The following is a 17662-nucleotide window of genomic DNA, read 5'->3' on the forward strand; positions in this document are numbered from 1 at the left end:
TTGAAATAATTTCCCCCTTTTCCTGTCACAGCACTCTCTGCTAAAGTGTCTGTCCTTTCTTACAGCCCCCCCTTTAGATACTGAAAGACTGCGCTCAGGTCTCCCGAGAGCCTTCTCTTCTCTAGGCTGAACAGTTCCAGCTCTCTCAGCCTGTCCTTGTAGGGGAGGTGTTCCATCCCTTGGCACATTTTTGTGGCCCTTCTCTGGATGTGCTCCAACAGCTCTGCGTCTCTCCTGCACTGAGGAGGAGTGCAGTCTCCTCCTCATCTGGACACAGTACTCCAGGTGAGGTCTCACCAGCACTAGAGCAGAGGGGCAGGATCACCTCCCTCACCTTACTGGCCGCGCTGCTTTCGATGCAGCTCAGGATACGGTTGGCTTTCTGAACTGCGAGGGCTCATTGCTGGCTCGTATCCACCAGCACTCCCAGGTTCTTTTCAGCAGGGCTGCTCTCCATCCTTACATCCCATAGCACTATCACCCCGGGCACGGCACCTGAGTCCCGCTCTCTGTGTCCCCCATTCTCCGGAGCACGGAGCACCTCGGGGCCGCCCCATCCCGGCCGCGGGGTGGCGGACCCCTCCGCTGTCCCGGTGCGGGGCGGGGCCTCCGGGAGCTGTGACTCACCCCGTCCCGCCCCGTGCTGCTCTGTGCTGCTCTGTGCTGTGCTGTGCCGTGCTGTGCCGACGGAGGTGGGACCATCCGAGGCCGCACCCCCGCCCCCGCCCCACGCTCCCGGCAAACCCCCCCCCTCCCTCCCTCCCTCCCGGCACGGACTGCAATGATTTAGAAGTTCAGGAATCCCACGTGACGTCACGGAGGGTGATGTAATGCTTCTCTAAATAGAACGTATTGTAACCTTCCCTCAGTCCAACGTGGTTCCTCCGGCCGCGCTGCCGGTCCCGTCCCCGCCGCGCCGCGCTGCGCCGGGCGGTAAGTTGCTAAAAACGCAGGGCTGCCCCGGGAAAGAGCTCGGAGCGGAGCGGCACGGAGCGAACGCTGCGGAGCTGGACAAGGGGCAGCCCCGAGCTTGGGGACGCGTCTCCCCGCCGCCGGGTGCCGCACGGGTCGGTGTCCGCCGCCGCCTCCGCTGATCCGCTGGGACGGTGCGGGGAGAGGAGCGTGAGCGGGTCCGGACGGGGCAGAGCTCGGGGAGGGCACGGCACGGAGCGGGATGCTGCGGGATGGGATGCCGTGCGATGGGATGGGGAAGGGGCGCGGGCAACGCCGCGCTCCCCGGTTGTGACAGCTTCCCCGTCGCTTCGCAAAGTTGCGGGAGAGTCGGGCTGCCGGGACTCGCAGCCCCTCCGGTGGGCTCAGAGCCCGCTGCACCGCTGCTGCCGGAGGGTCGGTGCCGCGCTGCTGCTCCGCTTGGGATGCGCTGTCCCCCCGCTGCAGCCTCCCGCAGCTGCCCTCTCTTCCCAGCGAAGTCTGCAGGACGCTCAGAGCTTCGGGAGTGTAAGGGGAATACTTGCTAAACTCTGCCTGCTCTATTATTTATGTCCCGGTACGGTGAGTGATCCTTCATCTCCGGGGCTCTCTCTCTTTGAGAGACGTCGTGCAGAGGCGGGGGTAAGGATAAAGGAACGTCCCTATGTTAAAGTCCAGAGAGATGTTTGGAGCGCGCTAAGCAGCTCGATGAGATTTCGCTATTTTATCGGTGCTTAACTAGGGGAAGTTCGAGAGGGAAGAGCGGGCTGCTGAGTGCGGACCGGCATCTCCGGGCTTCACTGCGAGGCTCCCAGAGCCCCCCAGCCCGGCGCCGTTCCCCGGCCCTTCCCCGTCCGAACAGAGCTCAGTGCGTCAGGGAACAGCGGCGGAGAAAAAGTTTATTGTAAGAAAGTGTCACGCAGAAATAAGCCAGAAACCGCGCAGAAAGAGAATTGGGAGTCGGAGGGTGAAGGCTGGATGCAAGCGCACCGCCTAAATCACGGGGACGGGGCGGGGGGGGAGATGAGGGGGGGTTGTTGGTGAAAGATGGTCGGCTTTCAGCAGAAGAGTGTCGTTGAAAGTCGTCGCTTTGGTATTTTGTAACTTTCATGCGGTGAATGCGGTTGCCGTTTTCAAAAGCTGGAAGTTCTTTAAGAGAAATGGCTGAGATCCTTATTTGTGACTCCTTAATCCCGAGGGGAGCTGCGCGGGTCGCAAAGCACAGGGGAGAAGTGCGATTAATGATCGGTGATTAGCGATAAGTGATTAGTGGTTTTATTCAAACTGTTACCTCTGACCAGAAGCACGCATCAGAGGATTAACGGGCTCTTTAGATAAATGCTCATTAGTGGAAGGGGGAAAGCAGAGATAATAGGCATGCACACAGGGACAACTTTCTAGGAAAATCAGTCCCGTCTCTGGCATAATAAGCTCTATTAGCAGAGGGGCGCTTTAATTTAAAAGTTGCTTTTATCTTGTAAATGAAAGATGGATGCAGAAGTTCGCCGCGCTATTATAGCCTAAATTTTCCCATATCCACTGGATGTGGATTATCTCAGTAGTGATACCTTATTAAAGGAAAAAAAAAAAAAAAAAAAAAAAAGAAAAGAAAGAAAAAGAAAACACACCGTGCTAACCAATGGCATCTTTGAAAGCCGCAGCCCCGCATCCCGCGGCATCCATCCATCCACCCATCCATCCGTCCATCCATCCACCCATCCATCCGTCCATCCATCCACCCGTCCATCCATCCATCCATCCATCCCTCCCGCGGGCGGAGCGAACTAGAGGGCGCAGCGCTGCTCTGGGTTCTGATCCCAGCAAGTAGCAGCTTGCGAGGTGTCCTTCAGCACTCACCACAAAGTTGGTTCCGTGCTGGGTTGGAGGCTAGACAGCGCTACAAGTTTGTAGTCACTTTTTCCACGTCGGTTAATCTGGGGAGTTAAAGGCTATTGGAAAAATTAGGCTCATTTACTCTCAGCCACGGGGAGCGAGGGAGAGGGGCAAACCCTGCAGCCTGGGACCTGACTCCTCACCGTGCTGTTTTCCCCTGCTTTAACGAAGCCCCGTTCTGATGGCCTTCCTTGCTGAAGCTTGAGAGCTCTTGGTAGTTTCCCCCCAGCTATCACTGTGAAGGGGGGTGGTTTTGTTTTTGTTTTATTTTTAAAGTCACTAAATAGAAAGAGCAGCTGGCGGTGGCTGAACAAAACGGCTTGGACCTGACTGTGCTCTGCAGATAATGGTAAGGAGCGTCTTTCTATGATAACTAACCAAGGATTTCTCCTTCATCTGTACTGTGCGTGGCTCATGTAGAACCAGTGCCTGCTGCTGCCCACAGGTTTCGGGACATTTCTGCTTGTCCCATTTGCTTAAATGGGATTTGTGTTTGCTTGCATCTGCTGAGATCATAAAAGTTTCAAAACTTTAAATGAAACACTTGACTGAAGCAGGAAATAGAAATAATGAGTTTATGGCTTAAAAAAAAAAAAGAAAGAAAGAAAGAAACTGCTTCAGTCTCCAGTTGCTACAGTTTTGATTGGAGACTCGCAGACCGATGCTTGAAATCAGAGCGTTTCATGAGAGCACATATAAAAGGCAATAAGCTCCCTTTGCCACTCTCGGATATTGGGTGGCACTCTTCCAGAAGTTCAAATTGTGGTATTTTTAAAGCTTTCTGCATTTTGGATGCTCAGAACCCTCTCCCTCTCGTGAAAGTAGTCACGTAGAGTTTAGCCTCAATTAATTGAACTCTACCTCTGCTAATTCAAGCTGAGTTATATAAAGGGAAGCAAACTTTGTATGTGGATGAATAGGAAAGATAGGAGCGATATTGTGCTTGCCGTTATATATATATTTATAATGCCATTTATCAGAACGACTTTCACAGGGAAAGAGCAGTACGTGCTTTTTCATTTGATCTTCACTTCCTCACTTTGAGAATGTCAAATACGCTGCAACCACTCACATTTACCCCAGGCACTTTGGAGGGGTCTTCTGTAAGAGATTACTTCTGGCAGAGCTGGAGTTCGCTCTGGAGTTGATAAAGCAGAGGAAATCTCAGATTGCCTTCGGAAGGTAACTTTAAGTACTGAAACTTTTGGCTTTGTGTGGGCAGAGCCCTGCCTGCCATCAGTGAGTATCACGGAATGATTTGAGACTGACTTAGCAACCCGCCTGCTCTGTAAAAATCTGAGACCCCAAGCAAGGCGGGAGGGTCTACAGTATTAGAGGAGCTCCTGCAAGGGTGCTGTTGCTTCTAAAGTGGTTAATTTAATCAAAGACATTCTTAGCCCCGATCTTAGCCATCTCTTGTCTCTACTTTGTGCCGTTAGCTAACTTCTGGGATTTTCTGTGAACCTGTTGCTTTCAGGACTTAGTCCTTTCCTTATATACTATTAGCCATCTTGAAAGAAAAATATTTCTGGACAAGATTTTTACAGCTTTAAGCATCTTTTAATTAAGGATGGTGTGATTTACACTTGGAGATAAGCAATACATTTTCTCAGGCCCCACAAATTCGGATTTTTCTTGCAACTTGTTATGGGAGAGCCATACTTGGTAGATGCAGTTGCTTGAATCACAGATACATGTGTAAAGCAACAGGTCTGGCAGTTCTGCTTCGTACATCCAAGCAGTTCTTCTGTTTTGGTGTTGGCATCCCATACTAACCAATTTAATAAGTATATATATATATATATATATATATATATAAATATATAATTAAGAGAGCTTATTTGGTGTAGTGTTTCACGCATAAACTCTCACTGCAACGAATGCATGTGAGTCCTAGTGGAAATATTTGCAGTGTTTATAGTTTCTGTCAGTCGTGGGCACTCAATGCTGATCAGGGAGCCTGGTGTGTTGCTGCCACTCTGCACCACCTCACAGCGATTCCTGTTGCTTTGCCCCCTCCATACTGCTGTTCACACCTTGAAAAAGATGATTTATGAGTAAACTTCTTCAAATACCTCTCTGTTTGGGGGGCTTTGAAAAATGCTTGAAGTTTATCATGAAATTAATGCAACAGTTTGGAGTAAGAACTATGGGAACACTTTTGCTCTTTCTAAAAATTGCCTTACTGCGTTAAGTTGAAATTTTGATGGTGTAGTATTCTTTGATACAGACAAAACAATGATCTCAGACAGTATCTTACCATGCTGCATTTGAACGTGAGCCATACTGCAGGAATAAATGCAGTAATCAGCTTTTGTAGACTGGACACATGAAAACAAATTGCTGCTATGGAGATACTTGTTGTTGTTGTTGTACTCAAAAAAACAATTTAAGTCATCTCAGGTGCACATAGCAAGCACACGCAACGTACACACGGCAATTATGTCAGGGGTGCAATAAAAGGACTTGTTGGAGCAGAAAGCTGTTGCGCCCCGTTGCATCCAGGAGCTGTTCTGCTGCTCCGCGCGCTGTTTGCTCACGTCGTGCCTCAGGTTGAAGGGGCAACCCCCGTACTTTCAAATAATACTGTGCCTACTATATTACATTCATGTGTTATTTTACTCTGTAATTAAAACTGGGGAGAGTCAGCACTTCTTTTATTAGCTGCCACATGGGAAATGCAGCTGTTATTTGGCTTTCGAGAGTTTCGGAAGGGTTGCTTGCACTGCTTTGTAGGTTTCTAGATGGTGATATCGAATGCTATTTTATAAACACGGGGAGATTTTCCAAGGATTTTGCTGAAGGCTGTAGGATTTTCAAAGTAAAACACTGAAAGCTTACTACAATTTCCTTAGCTTAAAAGATGTTTTGCTTTTGGTTCTCGTTTCCATCCCCCCTTTTTTGAGAATTTGTTCCAGAAGTCAATGCTGCACACAACTTCCAAATAGATGCCTCCAAACGTTGCAATTAGTGCTGTTTGTGTAGGTGTCCTGCTTTTTTAATCTGTCTTTTGAGGCAGTTGGTGTTGCCATCGTGAGACCGTTCCCTATAAGGGGATGTGAAGGTGCGGGGTTCAGCCTTGGTGCTGCACTCTGTGGGTGATGGAAAGGGCAACATCTTTAGAAGAAGGAGGGAAGAAGGAGATTCAAATTTAATTGGGGGAAAATACTACAAATCCTCTGCTGCCTCTGCCAGAACCGGGAGTCAGTGCTGCTTTTCTTTGGCTCTGAATGCTTTCATTACTCTTACTAGGGTTCCGAGAGCTCTGGTAATAACTCAGGATCTGGGCATTGTTTGGTCTCACCCTCAGCTTTCTGCCCCCATAAACTCTACAAATGGTTTCTATTGCCTTATTTTCATTTGCAGTGTTTTCCCAGAGGTTTTTCTTTACATGCCCCCTTCTCAGCTTCTCACCAAGGTCTCTGTCTTTGGGTGTCCCCGTCCCTGAACAGTCCCGCACGTGTTTGGAGGGCTCGCTCACCGTCTCAGCATATTTGTATCCTTTGGAGTTTTCTGTCCAAGAGTGTGCTGAGCTTAAGCCAGTTGAGCTCACTCCCTAAATCTATTACAATAACTATTAGAGAAATTTATTTAATTAGGGCAATTTTTTTTTTCTTATTTGGAGGGAGAAATGACTTCTTTGCCCATTTCCTTTGTGGCCTTACGCCTTCAGTTACTCACTGCATGTAGCATAGCGTTGTTCAGAGCCATCTTTTCTGAGATGCTCACAAGTATCCAGGAGCTACTTTGCTGAAGGTGAGAATTTCCCTTGACCAGTGGTTCCTGGTTTTAAGACATGAGTTATCTAAATGTAGGTAACATTACTTACCATTGATGCTCAACACAGGGGGCTCTGCAGCACAACAAACGCAGTTGGAGATTGGGATTGGGATGCGTTGCGTGGAGTGGCTACACCAGTAAGCATTAAATGGAGATGTTTTCATATTGCACTCTGTATGTATTTTTCTTTTATTGTGCTTTAAATCTTTCAGTTCTGGAGTGCAGAGTTGGCATGCTGGTTGCCCATGGAGTAGCACCTAGCCTAAGAAAGCAAAGCAGCCCTCCAAGGTACAGGTGATGCTCTTATCAGGTTGCTCTGTTGTTCAGTGATACTGCAAACCAGCTGCCAGTAACTCAGTGTTGTGTGAACTAGTTTAACATTATTCCCAGTCCAAATATTCCTCTTATTTAACTTAAGAAAAACTTTGTATTTAATAGAAATAGTTGAGAATAGGAATAGAATAGGTGAGGAGCTTGCCTCACCTATTGTGAATACCAGACCCTGCCTCAAAGGTTTCAAACTTTCAAATGATTTTGGCCAGTGGGTTTAATCTTGGCCTGGTTTTGGTCAGATCAGTGAATAAGTTTGCCACTTTTAGGAGCCCGGCAGGAACTCCAAAGGTGCCCTGAGCATGTGATGGCAAAGCACCTGGAATGTGCTCACCCAAAAATGAGCACTGTTGATGTCAGAAATCTAGGAATGAGAACACCTCACTCATAGGAAACTTTTTTTCTTGGAATGGAAGTACATGTTAACCTGCAGAAACTGGAAGTTGAGCAATGAGGTATGGAAAATACAATCAATTGCTTTGTTCAGGGCTGTCTTTTACTACCTGCTATTTAACTTCATTTCTCAGTGAATGTTTTAGAGTGAAGAGGTTTTTTTTTTAAGGTTTTGTGAGCTTCTCAACCATCCTATTTTGTGGCTTAGAAATCAACAACTACAAGCAAAACATCTCCTCTTGCTGGTGATAATTTGTGCAGTTTTTCTTTTTAAGGTTGACAAGATCTGAATCCATAGAACTTTCCTTCATTTCCCAAGCAATATGCACAATATTGAAAAGAATAGATTTTGCAATTAAAGTTAAGGAACTTTCCTTCTTTTCTCACTTCTATATCCTTAAGTGTGTTGGTGTAGCACTTTAATGTTATCTTATGCCTGTTGTTAAATGAGGTCAGTGTTTGGGATTTTTTACTGGCTGTGCGATGGAAAGGTATTAAAAAAGGCAGTAAAGGAAAAAAATGAATGACGTAGGAACTTAAAGACTTTCTAAAGTCCTTGTACTGCCCTTTTAGTCCCCAGTGCAAATGAAGCAGTATATGGTCTCAAGCACAGAAATGGGTAAAATTTGAGTAATTGCTGGTTTAACAAAAGGAGTGAGAGAAAGCAGTAATTTAGCTGTTGTGATGTGAATATTTGAAAGACAAGTTTATCTAGACAAGTGAAAAAGATCAGAAGAGTTTGACTGGGTGAGGAGAATCAGACCCTTGTGGGTAAAAATAAATGATCACAGCAGAACCTAATTTTCTACTTACGCTGATACAGACCTGGTGCAGCTCTGCTAACGTGGAGTTATAGGCAGTTATGACACTCATTGAGAAGAAAATTAGATTCCTGGGGTCTATTCTGCATGCAGCCCATTGGCTGTGCGCTGTGCTGATCCCAGTACCAAGGCAGCGGTCTGACGTTACGGGCGGCTCTTTCCCCAGGATGAACGTGTTTGCAGCTCTCCTTGTCTTGCGGCCACTTTTCAGGGGGCAGGGGGGGATATTGAGAATTCTTATTTTGCTCTCAATTAATATTCCTTCCGTGCGCTCTCCTTCCTCTCACGAGCTTTATGTGTGGGTGCGCAGTCTGCACTCTCCATCATCTATCTGTCTGCGTCTCGCTGGCTGTGACAGTCACCGCTCCGGCCTTGGGCTTGCACAACACAAGGGAAAAGCCCACCAAGATTTCCAGTGAGACGTGGCACTGCTGAATTCCAGTGCTGATGGGCCTTTTCTCTCTTATTTGTGTTGCTGTCAATTGGGAGTAACACCTCAGCCTGTGGGATTTTATAGGCTTTTTTCTTTCTCTTTAAAAAAAGGAGAGTGGAGAGGGGGGGGTGGGGGTTTGGTGGAGAAATGGGAAGACAGAGAAGTGCCTTAGTTTTAAGAATGTTGGTAATAAGGCACAGGACACTTCAGCATCTGGCACTGTTCACAGCCTGCAAGCGAGGGCAAGACAAAGTCTTTCCAAAATTGTGAAAAATCTTTTCACATCCTGAGCCATTCTGATTTTTTTAAAAGCTTCATCAAGTGGGAATTCTGACCAAGAAAAACACTGTAAAGAGTGGTAAACAGGCAGCATTGAGTGCACAACCCGCGCCTCTCCCCCCTCTCCCTCCCAAAGCCCTAATGGTATACACTTGCTTTCAATTTTCTTAATGTGACCCAGGATATATGGGGTCAGCTCTGAAACTTCTGAAATCAATACTGCTCCATTGACCCCACTGAAGCTGTGCAGGTGGGGTATGGCCCACCCTCATTTGATAAGGGCATGAGGCAGGCAGCATCTGCTTGTCACCTTTGTAGGAGGATGCAATAAAAAGTTTCGGGCCTTACAACTGGCTCTGGTGTGGAAAGGTTCTCTGCACCCTTAACAATCCAGAGGTTAATTTATAAAAAAATGAAACAAAACCACAACTATTATTTCATTGCCAAACATTTTTAAAAAGCACTATTTATGTAGGGCCTATATAAGCAGACATTGTTTTATGTTCCTTCTGCTGGCTTTGCACTTGACTAAACCATTATTCTCGGAGCGCTGCTGTGCTGAGATCATCAGCGATGATGGTGTGAAAACAAACAAGTTTTAGCAGGAGAAGTCACTATATAATTTGATAGGGACGGTGTTGGCATCAAAACATCTACATTTATTTTATCTCTAGTCAAAGCAGAATAAAAATCAGATGGGGAGTAGAAAAAATTCTTAGCTCGAAGGAAGGAAAGGGGATTGCAACTGATTCAGCAAGGTGCCGTGTCAGTTCAAATGAGGACCTTCCTCAACCTCCGTTGATGTCAATGGGCACTGAGGGCAATTGGGGACTGGTGGCATCAGGTCCTTTTTCTCTAAGGTTTAGAGAGACTGCTGAGATGAAACTCAATTCCTTGTTAATTCAAACTCTAGCAAGTTCTTGGGGCAAAAAAAAGCTTTATTTGTTAGACACTGAGGTACTCTCCATCTCTTCAACAGGGCAATAAAAAAGTGCGTGCTTTAATTGTGAAGCCTTCAAGGTGTCCTTCAGCACAACAAGCATCAAGAGCTGATATTCTGCATGTACCTTAAAGATGCAAAAATGGTGCTTTGGAGGGAAATGTTTCTGGCTTCCGTTATGTTATGGAAAATAAGGACACAGATGACTATTTTGTACAATTGAAAGTCATCTTTAATTTCTTCAAGGATGATTTTACAGTCCCCAGTGTAAATTAAACAGCTTTGTGAGTAATGACTACAGTTACATGTAGTCATATAGGTGTTGTGAAAAGTAAATGCACATATTCTCTCCCTTTTTTCCTTCCTCAGTAATGTTCTTTTTTATTGTTATTATTTTTATAATATAAACACTTGAAGTCAATGAATCCCAGATGAGTCACTGAGCTTACTAACATCCAAAAATTTAGGGGTTCCAGATATTTCATTTTACTGCAGTACTGTGGCCATACGCTTGAACCTCTTACAGGATTATCTAAATTGAGTGAGGCTTGCAGGATACACACTGAAACACTATGAAAGTGTTGCTCCCTCTGTAGCAGTTAGGTTGCTATGTTCTGTATTTCCTCTTCTGCATTGTTTGATTCTATATGTTTTTTTTCCTTGCCAAAGACCTAGCATCCCAAATTATAAAGGCAGCCTATTTCTAGGCTGTCAGTCTTCCAGTTTTCTGTTCAGTTTTTAGTCCATGCACTGTCAGCCAAATGCTTTTCAGCAGACTCAAAGTTTTTAGGGCCAGAATAAGACGAGGAGAAATATTTTGAGCATTGTAATTAATGCCAAATTAATTTATAATGAGGACAGTAAGAGATACAATGACTGTCTTATGAAATGAGTCATGAAAATAGATTTTTTGTTTGTTTTCAGATTTGAATTTTCTAAGTTGGCTTCAGATAGCTTAAATATAGTGAGTATGGCTTGTGATGAAGTGTGGGTTTGGCACGCTGCATATCATGAGGTAAAAAGGATGATCCTTTTGGTGCCCACTGAAATTCTGCTTCCTTGTCCACCTGAAGACCACTTCTGCTTAGACTATGGCATGTGCGAGATGGCCTCCAGGGTGTAAGGTGATGAGAGAACCTCCTCTGTCTTGCCAAGCCCCAGATTAAACACAGAGGAGATTTCTTCCTGTCTGTGCAGAAGAGGTTGGGCTGCACAGTTACTGTAGCCCCATCTCATCCTGAGTTAAAGTCAGCAGCAGATGCCAAAGATAAGGTCAGTGCCTTGTGGATGGGAAGGAGTAGAAGCTCAGTGAATAGTTTTCTTGGTTAGCTGCTGTCTTAGGTTTTTAGGGTCTTCTATTTTAACAACTTTAGAGGAAAAGTGGGTGTCTGAAGTGGAAAGGTATTATTGGGAATTAGCATCTGGTGGAAATTCTGCTAAGAGGTTAGATTTATTTGAATATTCAAAAAATGGATCAAAATGGCAATAAAGGAGCAATTTACATTTTGTAGGTATTTTATTTTATTGTTCTGTAAGTTAGTCTCTTAATTTTTTATCATGAGGTGTCTAAGTCTTTTGGAGAAGAAACTCTTAGTTATTCTTATGTGTGAAATTGCATTTCTTGCAGCTTTTCTTGAATCAAGTGAATTATTTAATCTCCATGCGATGGCTCTTTAACATGTCTTTTCAAGTGTGCTTTTTGGTGGCTTGATGGTATGTAGAACATTTCCTTCCTGTACTCCAGCATTTCTAACCAAAATCTGAGTATATTTGAAACCTTAGCTTATTCACACTTCCTAATCATAATCCCCTTGGTTTCCTTGTCAGCACCTTTTTGTGGTATTTCTCTGGACACCTCTATCTAATATCTCCAGAGGTTATTCTACAGAGTAACCTTTGACAAGATCTATTACTTACTACTTACTGCTTTTAACAAGGTGAAAAGAGGTCAGCCCCTGTAAAGGCAGGCATTATTAGAAGGCTGCTGTGGAGTCCCACAGTGGCTTGTCCATCTCTTCTGGCAGCACTGTCTGCAAATCAGCTTAGGAACCTCCTCTAAAGCATGAGGAAAACACATTTATGGTTGGATATGAGCATATGAAGATAAGGTATGTCCTTGGGAAAGCAGTTACCACAGGCATTACAGAGCTCCAGGCTGTTCCTCTGTCAAGGTCACTGACTACTGTTGGACCCTCTGGAATCTGAAAGAGTTCTGCTGTCAGCTTCAAGTGTAACAGGATTTAAGGCTATTAGTTTTGTGTGATCCATTTAATTGAGCCTCATGACCGATGCTAATGACTTTTTGCTGCTGGAAGAGGTGAATTGGTTATTTGGTTACATGTCTTGCTAGAAGTTGGAGTTTGTCTATTTCTGTACCCAAATTCAGATGCAAAATCTACCTCTTAATGATTGGGGAGGGTTGGGAGGGAAGACTGCAAAATCTCACATTGTCAAGAGAGTAACTGTAAGATCCTTTCAGTTGACACAGAAAAACTTAGAAATCGGAGAAAATACATTTTCTCCCATATTAATTAATAAAAGCTGATAAATAGTGCAGGAGAGTTTAGACAGATTCAAATGTATTTAAAATAGCATTTAAAAAAACGGCTTATTGATTTATCTGTATGTGCTTATTTACAAATGAATGAGAAATCTTCCTAGGGTGCCTTGAAATATCTTAGTCTGGCATTCCTTGTCAATGAAGGGAGGTGATTTTTTAAGGTGGGTCTGTCATTTGCTTACCGTAGCTTACTCCCTCATGATTTCTGTACATGCAGAACCTACAAAAATTGCTAGCGTACCTTTTGGATGCAAACAGACAACCACGACAAAAAAAGGACCAAGAAGACCTTATCAGAGGCTTAACAGTAAATCGTAAAGATTTTTCCTCTCACCTCAAACACTGAAGGCCAGACTAACTTGTTGCTAACACAGCTTTCACTTTCTATCCAGAGTCGAACGATTAATCACATGCAGTCAGTGACTGGAGTGCTCTGTCTGGGGTAGCATTTAAATTTGATTTACGTAATGGGAACTGATTGCCACATGACTCATGTATGAGTATGGCTGGGGCTGAGCCCTCTGCAGAAAGTAGGCATGATAACTGTCCTGAGAGTGTCCAAAGGGGCACATTGTATGCAAGATGTAGAAGATGTTTCCTTGGCATGTTACAATTCCTTATGTTCTGTTTGTTTCCCATATCAGCAACCTCCCAAAAGTTTGTTCACTAAGAATTTATATATGGGAGTGTCTTGGCATGTTCCCTTTTGCCCAGCTCACCCTTTAACTTTCAGTATACTGGCAAAGAGGCAAGTTAGAGCTGGGTCTCACGGCCATAGGGTGGGATCTGCTTTTCTCTCAAGGCCTTCTAGTTTTGTGGAGGTCTTTGAGAGTGCTACCAAAGTACAAAGGATTTACTTTCCTCTCTTTACCCTGTTATGTATCTGATCTAACATACAGTTGATGAATGACGTCTGATTCACAATCTGACAGAGTGTATATGTGCTTCCTTTGTTTATTTTCCTCATAAACTGTCCATAAGCTGCTCATCTTTGTAAAACTGTGCATTGGCTTAAAGGAGAGTTCCATGTAGAATTTTGCAGACAAAAAAGATGCAAAGGCTGTAGTGTGTCAGTGTCTCACACCAAAAGGGGACACACTTTCTCTTTCTCCTCACTTCTGCTTTCATGCTTCCTTTTATTCAAGATCTTCAAATACTAACAGTGTAAGAAATGGTAGATGCAAGAGTGTAGAAAATGGGTAAATTATCCCTGAAAAACAAGTTCTAGTTGGCGCTTGTAGCAGGGCATCTGCAAAACCTCTCCTCTGTACCACCAAACTCCTGGTTAGGCGTAGAGGGCTCTGAAGCTGTAAATACAAAGGGAGTGAGTGCTTGGAGCAGTAGTTAAAGGTCAAAGAAATTTAGGAAAGCTCAACAAGTCCTTATGGGTGTGGTGGCTGAGTAGAAAAAGATTTTGACTGTTAAATTTTATTTGTGTATAGTCTGACTGAGAATACAGCTCAATTTAAATGCACTTCAGATTTTCTGAGGTACCCACTTGAGGGTCCGCTCTATGCTGATGAAAAATCCATCTACAAATCTGCCCCCAGTTGAGAAACTCACAGGTGCCCAACCCCCCTTCTGTGTTGAGAAAACAAACAAACAAAAGGAACAACCAACAGTTCCAGGGCTTTCGGTCCAAAATCTTTGCTTTCGTTTTGTTTTGAAACTTGGAAACGAGAGGCCTGCTTGGCCCAGCTACCATGGACATGGTGTTTTCATAGAATCCTTTGGGTTAGAAAAGACCTCTGTGATCACCTTAGTCCAACTGTAACGCATCCCCTCCACACCCACTGACCACGTCCCTCAGTGCCTCATCTCCATGTTTCTTGAACACCTCCAGGGATGGGGACTCCACCACCTCCCTGGGCAGCCTGTGCCACTGCATCACCACTCTTTCTGACAAGAATCCCCCATTAATATCCAACCTGAACCTCCCCTGAGGCAACTTAAGGCCATTACCTCTTACCCTATCTTTGCTACCTGGGAGAAGAGGCTGACCGCCGCTGCTCTACAACCTCACTTCAGGCAGCTGTAGAGAGCAATAAGGTCTCCCCTGAGCATCCCCTTCTCCAGAATGAACAATCCAAATTTGCTCAGCTGCTCCTCATAAGATCTGTGCTCCAGACCCTTCACAGCTACGTTGCCATTCTCTGGACACGAGTGATGGCTCAGGGTGTGCTCTGTTTGCATCTGCTAGAGCTGAGACCTGTGGCCTGTGAGGAGTTTAGGCTTCTTACCAGAACCTGGGCCATGCTGGCTCATCCCACCTATGTGAATCCTGCTGAGGAGACCTGTGAGTGCACCTGCCTTCCAGTCACTGTGCTGGGTAGCGAGGAGGCAACTCTCCTGCCCTAGCAGGATTCACTCATCTTCTCCTATTCCTTTTCCTCTTCAAATGTAGATATTCCCTCTGGAGCATCACGGTACCAGGCCTCTATGAAGAAAGGCAGTCGTGACTCCCACACAGCGGGGAATGTTCTCAACAAATGGTCTGCCTGGGCACCCTGCATGAGCACGAGCAGTGGCACGCATGTAAGGAAATCCCCCGAGTTCAGAGTCATCAAAATGACATGTAAACAGGGTTCTGTGGTGTTTCTAACAGGAAACATCATGTATCAGAGCAAGAGGGCTATCTGCGTGTTTCAGTAGTGGGAGTTGAGGTAGGTGAAGAGAAAAAACTGACATAGGGGATGTGGAAGAGGGGTGGAAGCACAGGAGGGTGCTATTTCCCATCAGTAATTGCAAAGCAAATGGAAAATGCTCATTCAGGTGAACCTGTTAAGTCAGTGAGGGTGATTTTCATTCAAAAAACGAATTCTTTTCTGGCTGCAGGTGCTGCTGCACCATTTGTGATCCAATACCACTTTTTACATCGTGTTTTTGCCTATTAGAGCAAATTTTCTTTCAAGATGATGGCATGCTTTGTGTGTGTGTGTGTTTCACCTGGTTGCAGACTGAGGGTGATTTCTGATGGTATAAATACTTTGGGTTGGGTGGTTCTGCTGTGCCAGAGGGAGGAAGAGCAACCTGGCAGTGGATCAGCCTGGCATTAAGGCAGATTGTTGCTGTTCCTGCTGCTGCGTGGGGCCTCTGCTCCAAGGCACTTGTCCTTCCTGCATTTCCAAAGGCTTGGGAAAATACTCTTGTGAAAAACTAAACACGGTGGGTAGTGAAGTCTAAAATTGTTTGTGCAAATCACATCAGTTGGAAAATGATCATCACTCAGCAACTGTTACCAGCAAATCAAGGCAGCAGCGTGTGTTGGTGCTGAGGACAAAGTTCCTCTCCAGCAGATTTGCATGGGCTCCTGCTCCGTGCTCTGCACCTAAGCAATCCAAGTGCTTCTTCTTTTCCCCTGGGGAAGCGCTTTTTATCTCAGCTGTGTAATTTGCATAAGGAAATTAAGACGTAATTTGCTGTAGTTTATCCAGAAGAAGTCGAGGTTAGTTGTCTTTGCACCTAACAAGCGGCTGCAGCAACATGCACTTACTTACCCGTGGCAGATCCCTATTACCTCTCGCAAGTTCCTTGAGATGAAGATTGGAAACCCGTGGGGTTCTTCGCCGTTCTCCCCTCCCCGTTCCTTCCTGCATCCCGCCCGCATCCCTCTGCCGTGCGTACGGCTCTCGCTCGCCGCGCACTCACCAGCAGAGGCTGCTGCCAGCCCGTGCTTGGGGGCTTGAGCTGCCATGGGGCACTGCGAGCAGTGCGACGTTTGTGGCCGTCGTGTTACTTCTGTGGCAGTACACTGTGTTCCAAGTAACTCAGCGTTATAGGTGTAAGTGATTATTTCCTACCGACTTGCCAGTGCTCTGGTTTTCCCAGGAGTGCCTCCGTGTGCAATCAGCAAGAGTCAGGCCCTGGGCTGTTCTCAGCATGGCAGTAAGTTATCCCTAAAGCTTAAGGAGATGCTCCTGAATTCTGCTGACTGTCAGTGCAAGGCTTCATGTCCAATAACACTGATTTATTTATGTATAGCTTTTGTGCCTTTTAAGAGCACACCGTCTGCTTAAACTGTGTTTACGCTATGTAAGAAGTCAGCGTTTTACAGGTGAGCTGTGGAGATATGATAGCCCAACTTACCCTCTCAGTGATACCTGTTTGGGAATAATTTGCTAATTGCTGCTTTGAGGTTGATTCTTCTGTTTTTCAAATGCGTGGTTAATATTACGCACTAATTTACTGAATCGCTGCCCACTGTAATGCAGCAGCAATACCTGGTAATTACCTGCTATAGTTACCCCATCTCGCCTGCAGGACTGGGGGAGGGGGTGTGGAACGGAGGAGGTTGGATTCTTTGCTGGTGTAAAGCCGTGCCAAGAGGCTTCAGTCTGTAAATCCATCGCCCACTTGCCCTGTGCTGAAAGCCTCTCGCAGCAGGAGCTCTGGCATGGTGCAGCCCTGGCATCCCACAAACAGGGCTTGTCGGAGTCAGCGGTGCCACTGTTTGCACAACTGCAGCTCTGAAGCATGTAACAGATACCTTTTAGTCTAATTACAATTTTTACAGCTGGCCCATGCTGAAAATGATTGAAAATTTTTCCTAATGAGATAAGGGGAGTTAAATTTGTTTTTGCAAAATAGTTCTGCATGTTTTATTACTAAGTGCAGGTCAAGCCAGCATATGTATTCGACATTCTAGCAGGCTGTACATACATATGCGGCTATGTACTTCAGCTAATGTTGTTTTCTTAGCGTACATGGAAATTTCACAGCTTGGGCTGTGAGGCTTCAAAGGGGAATGGGGCACAGGAGCAAAGAATGAAGGCACAGTGCAGGGTGCACCCCACTCACACTGTGCTCAGCTGCTGCAGGCCACAGTCCTGGGCAGGAGCATGTAAACAGTCGTATTTAAATCTATGTGAAAACAGGTAGAGCAGTATGTACAGGAAAGCAGCAATTACAGTGTTTGCCATTAATTTTCCAGTAGTTTTGTGATGGTATCACACTTGGCTCTGCAAAGGGACAGAAAACCTGTTATACAGCTCATCTTTTTCTGTACAGGATGTACCACTAGGTAATGAGAAGGATGTTCTTGCAGTGGAGAGGCAGTGGTTACTACAGTGCATGTGAGTATTGTACTTCACGTACAATGTTCTGTGTATTAACAGGAATGAACGCTGCTGCTCCTCGTGCCTGTGGTACTTTAAAGCTGGCATCTCACAGCCACCTTTGCCTAACCCTAACTCCCCCCATGCATTCTGGTGATTAATGGAGTAAAAGCATCTCATCACTGATGCATAGCAAATCTGGAACGATGGCTATACACTCTACCCACTAGAGTTTGGGTGTTTCTTGGA

General features: G+C 45.4%; 1 protein-coding gene across 3 annotated transcripts in view; it reads left to right on the top strand.

The window, feature by feature from the left end:
* Positions 1-813: 813 nt before the first annotated feature.
* The window catches only part of CREB5 (cAMP responsive element binding protein 5), a 241078-nt gene continuing 224229 nt past the window's right edge, over positions 814-17662 (top strand). For all 3 annotated transcript variants that reach the window (XR_001553120.1, XR_001553121.1, XM_015853850.1), the window contains exon 1: positions 814-933. The gene's annotated coding sequence lies outside the window, so the exon portion shown is untranslated. The remainder of the gene's footprint in view (positions 934-17662) is intronic.

This window comes from Coturnix japonica, chromosome 2 (genome assembly GCF_001577835.2).
Source record: "Coturnix japonica isolate 7356 chromosome 2, Coturnix japonica 2.1, whole genome shotgun sequence".
Lineage (NCBI taxonomy): Eukaryota > Metazoa > Chordata > Aves > Galliformes > Phasianidae > Coturnix > Coturnix japonica.